At 39.5% G+C, this 5367-nt stretch overlaps 1 long non-coding RNA gene across 1 annotated transcript; it reads left to right on the top strand.

The window, feature by feature from the left end:
- Nucleotides 1-603: 603 nt before the first annotated feature.
- LOC104954079 (uncharacterized) lies at nt 604-4925 on the top strand. Its single transcript, XR_799296.1, has 3 exons — nt 604-688; nt 2924-2964; nt 4875-4925. It is a non-coding gene; the product is annotated as an uncharacterized lncRNA (long non-coding RNA).
- Nucleotides 4926-5367: the final 442 nt, after the last annotated feature.

Genomic DNA, 5367 nt, shown 5'->3' with positions numbered 1-5367 from the left:
TTGAATGACGAATACACACTACCGCCGCCTGCTGGTAAGGAGAGTTATTGCCACTCACGCACTGAAGTCTTTGCGGTGTGTTCCGTGCGACACATGACCAAGACGCAGGAGAACACGGCGACGCAACAGCCGGGGTCGGCGAGTCCTCTGGTGACTGCTTGGTGTGTCAGGGCCTTTAGCTGTAACCTGTTTTCTTGTATTTGTGGCCGCAGCTGTGATTGGTCTGTGTTTCTCGAGTCTTGAATATGATTGGTTCAGCAGACGGTTGACGGGTGAACGTGGCTCAACCACAGGCCAGCACGTGAAGCTTCACCGTCATGCGTCAAGTCAGTAGGAACCAGGCGGAGCGAGAGAGGAATTCAGCGGAATGCGCTTTCAAAATAAAAGCAGGAAAGGGCTTGAATGAAGTAGACACAGTAGTGAAAGATGCAATTTTAGAAAAATAAACGTTATTTACTGTGTATTACTTCCTACATGTTAATTGTTTACTCAATCCCCTTGTGTTACGCAGGTATAGTAAAGTGTTGTTCAACGAGAATTTTACTTTGAAAGTTTTGACCGGAGATGTACAACCTGTAGTGTATTTGAATGTAAACTGCGAGTGCTGATCATAGATGAAATATTAACATGTACACGGTAAAGTATTGACAGCTCGGCGGTCATCAGCCCGCTGTGGAGCTCCTGTCAGGTAAGACATGCCGCTGCCGTCCGATGAACACACTCCACAGCGACATTTAACAATATAGTTCATGTTTGCTCATCTGTCATTTAATAACGCAATGCTCAGAACTGCACTTAAAATTGCAAATGCAAGTAATATGTCGGTAATGTCCCAGTCGATCCGTAATGAATTCATAAACAACAAAAATAAAGAAGAACATGACGCAGGTGCTCACAGGGGGGCACAGGTGGGCTGCAGGCTGACCACCTGTCTGTCGCTGTTTGGTATTTAGGCTGCCTCTGTCAGGTAAGGGAAGGGGAGAGCCTAAAGATGGCTTCCTAAATGTAGTGGAGTAAAGTATAAAGTAGCATAAAGTGAAAATACTCAGGTAAAGTACAAGTACCTCAAAATGTACTTGTACTTGAGTACAGAAGGCTACTTAAGTAAATGTACTTAGTTATCTCTTGCAGCCTAGTCTATGGCAGACTGAGACAATAATTCAGGCAGGGAGTTTGAATCTATCCCAGTGAAGCCAGTTTGCACGGCACAAAGCACCAGACTAGCTGATGTAACGGGTAGGCCTACCAGTCTGGTTAATGATTTGTTCATCTAGTAGGAAAGTTATCCAGATTGCAAAGTACTGGGATGTGTGTCTGACCAACAACTATACTCATTCTGAAAACTGAGGTTTTCAAGGTATGTGTGAACTCTTAAAAACGAACTAGTAATATCATTATAATAGGACTTACAAAAGGCTACTTACACAAACCAGCTAGCCTAGAGACACAAAGTTCAAACAAGTATATTTTATTCAAGCATCAAACAAGTGTCAGAAGCTGCACACAGATAGCTATCAGTGGCTGTTCATGATGCCCAGGCCTAGAGCCACCACTGAGTATTTCAACAGTCTTTTTAATACTCACATAAAACCGTTATTAATTTGCCTCAATTTGAAAATATTACAATATAAAAAATAACTGCAAATATCCAAACCTTTCAATGACTCAAAGTGTCATTTTCAATTTCCATTTTGACGTGATCTCAGGAGAACCCTGAAAAACAGCTACACCTGCACTGTCACGATTTTAGTATAGTCTTGTCTTCCCCTGTGCTCCATGTCGGTTCGTTGTCTTTCCTGTCACCCTCCATGTTTGTCACTGTCGGTTCTTGTCTGGATGCTCATGCTACGTATTTATGGATGTTAGGTTTTTTCTTGTTTGTTTATCGTCTACAGCTTTTTGGTAAATAAAGCTCGCCTTTGGTTATTTGACCTTTTTGTCTTTTTAAAATTGCATCTGGGTCCTGCCTTACCTCAAATCCTGACATGCACTCACTAAACACACATTATGCTGCACGATTATGGCCAAAATAATCACAATTATTTTGAACAACATCATGATTAAGTTTTGTTTTTTTTAAATAAACAGAGCTCTGCTTGTGTTATGCTGCAATTCTGCCAATGTAACATTTATGGCTACAACTTATTAGGAAAAACTAACAATGCAATAATACATTTTCTGCAATATCTGCTGGAATATGCAAAATCACTTGACTAATTACAGAAATCAACCTAAGTTTTTCAATTTAAAGTTAAAGGATCAAATCTGGTGCACTTTGAGATCAACATTAAGAGGGTATAGAATCATGTGCTCCTGTGAACAGTTTAACATAACCCTGATTATTTGTAATTCTTAAATATATAACATTGCGTGCCAAAACCATGTTAAAATTAATAAATGTATCAAAAAATTGATAAACTTTGCAAAAACGCTTAGAACACTTTTGTAATTGTTTTTTAAACTTTTTTGTAATAATTCAACGGGGAAGGTTTCATGCAGATCTGAACCATGAAGTGATCTAACTGTGACTGGCATAACATGTCTCTAGGAAAAGGGCCCAACATGGCCCCTCTGTTAATGAGTGGGTGCATCATTCCCAAAAAATAACTAGCACTCTTTTGAGTGTATTTAATAACACTAGTAAAAGTAGTAAGATTAATAAGAATGAAACAAATATATGCTAATGAATGAATGCCCAGCACTTTATGAGTTGATAATTCAGTTGAATGGAAAATGCAATTGTATTACTTGTTTGGTTTATTAAATGACCTTAACCAATGTTACGTATGTATTTTACGTTGGTTTCCTGAGAATGCGCTCCTGTCTAATCACACTGCTTATATAACTGTCTGTCCTGCTAGGTTTGTAATATGGCCTCATGGATTATTCATGTGACTATGATGGTGCTCTCTGTGTTCATCAGTAGCAGCCAGGGGAAGAGGGACCAGCAGCTCTACTGCTCCGGTGAGTCACTCATCCCTAAAGTACTGAAGATGCTGCTGTTGTTCAAAAACATTTGAATTCAATCCCGTGATTTGAAGGGTAACAGAAGTGTCTGTCCCTCCACATTTACTGCCTTCTGCTGTTACTTAGCATTAATAAAGGAGGTTAACTTGTCAAATAAAAACAATTGAGAAGTAAGGAGAATAAGTGTACGGCTGGACCAGGGCTGCTGGACCTCAGGTCTCTTATTCATCATTTCCTCGCTCCTCAGTCCTCTCTCTCAACGGAAGTAGATTTTGTGCGCCATCTTAAGGAGCGTCCCATGGCGCTTATTTGTGCCGGAGGAGCAAGGAGCGATAACCAAGGAACCACCAGACCAGGGAAGTCCTCAGGCACTCACCCCGCCCTCTCTCTCTGTGTATCGCTCACTGATTGGAGGCTGCAGTGCACCACTGATCAGATGCTTCTTAACATGCGACCAGTTAACAGCAGAGTGAAGATAATACATTAAACTCAGTGGAATCACTCCTCAGTTTATAGTGTTTTGTTTCATGAATATATCATCTAGTTAAAAATGTGATATATCTGAACAACAAATTGGACAAAAAACATTTTATTCATTTGTTGGAAAAATGTGTCATGATGTCCAATTAATTTCTATTATGAACACTATAAAATAAAAAGAGATTGAATGTCTGTCAGCAGGAACAGCTTTTTTCGTTTTACATTTTTATTTACTGTCATTTCCATTCAGTCACAGCTGAGACATGATTGACGGGATTTTGCTCAGTTTAAAAGCCAAGTGCCATTACTTAATGTTGATTGTTATGCCTACAACCATGGCGTTACGATAATGCAACATCTGTTCACATTTATTTAACACACAATATTTATGCAGAGCTGGCTGCTGACAGACGATCAGCTGTGCGGCGTCATCACAAACGGACGCCGCTTCACGTGACGCTCAGAGGAAAGGACGACCCATTGCTCTTAAAACTCATTTCCTTGCTTCTTATCACTTCTCGTGGTTTCCTTGCGTTTTAGTCCCTCCCACCAGGGATGTATGGAGAGTCGCAAGAGGAAAATAAGATTGAGGGAAGCAGGGATGCAGGTTAAGAGAAGTGAGACGCAGCTGAGATTGTAGTGATAAACCAGCCGTGCATCCAGCATGCTGCAGTCGCTCCTGTTGATTCGTACTATTTTCACCTTTAAGCTTTCTTATTTTAGCTTACTTGTTATTTAGTAAAATAGTAAATACTATTCGTAATTTATTAAGCTGTTCCCTCTTTAAAAGTCATTGTGAAGAGAGATCTGTTTGGGGTTAATATCACGCTAAAGCTGGCTAGCCGTACGTTAAATAAAACTGGTTGTGGGTGACATTGGGATATTTTCTTTTTAAATCCTCTGGAGCAGAGAGAGGAGCTGTGGATTATTGTTATTGATTAATGCATCAGTGTTTCTTAGGGTCAAAAACACTAAACTCACAACTTAGAGTGTTTAGTTTATGTAATAAAAGAGCACATGTTCAATGTGAAAAGTGACAGTAGATATAGATGAGTTGCAATTTGGTGCTAAAAATATTAATTTAAAAAAAATGTAAAACATTTTTTTATTTTTTTAACAACTTGAATTTCAGGGGGGGCGCGGGGCTCCGTTGACAAGACAATGGTAGGGGAAACACTGCGTCAGAAACTCATGAGGTGTATGAAGTGTATGAGTGCATTGGACTCACAGGGTTGCAGTGTCAGACGTCTTTGTCCTAAACAGCTTAAACATGTTAGTCAGTATCATTTATTAACAGTAACATTTAGTACCCTTCAGTCAACACAAATATCCCTTTAACTTTCTATTTAAGGAACCTACTAAACAAAATTCAATTCATGACAATAAGCAGTTTGTTGCCATCACTGAGGTTTACCTTCGTTTCCCAGCATGCAAGGCCATTGCTGACGAACTGAACTACTCGATCAGCCAGATTGACCCAAAGAAAACCATCAACGTTGGCGGCTTTAGACTCAACCCTGACGGAACCATGAAAGACAAAAAGGTAAAGTAAACTGATGTGTCCCCCCCTGTCCGCTCTCGGTACATACACACAGTGGAGAGCCGCCAGGGCCCTAGGCCCTCTCTGAGGGCCTAAGATATTCTACAAAATAATGTTTAAAAACATTGAAAACATATATTTATTTTAATATATTTTTTTAAATATTTAAAATATATATTTTTCATTAGTTTTACCGAAATAACTTGATTTAATTGTATTTAAAATAACATTTCCAAATAAATAAATCCTTTGAATCTGCCCATTCAGTTTCTGTTTGAATGTGAAGGGTTTAATGAAAGAAGCTCCTTTAGCCGTCTCTGCAAGTTACTGTGAAGATAGGAGCTGATTGGTGGTCCTGCTGTAAATTCACAGAGGGCCCA

The sequence above is a fragment of the Notothenia coriiceps genome, unplaced genomic scaffold, assembly GCF_000735185.1.
Source record: "Notothenia coriiceps isolate Sejong01 unplaced genomic scaffold, NC01 NC01_scaffold00022775, whole genome shotgun sequence".
Taxonomy (NCBI): Eukaryota; Metazoa; Chordata; class Actinopteri; order Perciformes; family Nototheniidae; genus Notothenia; species Notothenia coriiceps.
Note: the sequence above shows the minus strand (reverse complement) of the source record. Positions and strands in the feature narration are given on the sequence as shown.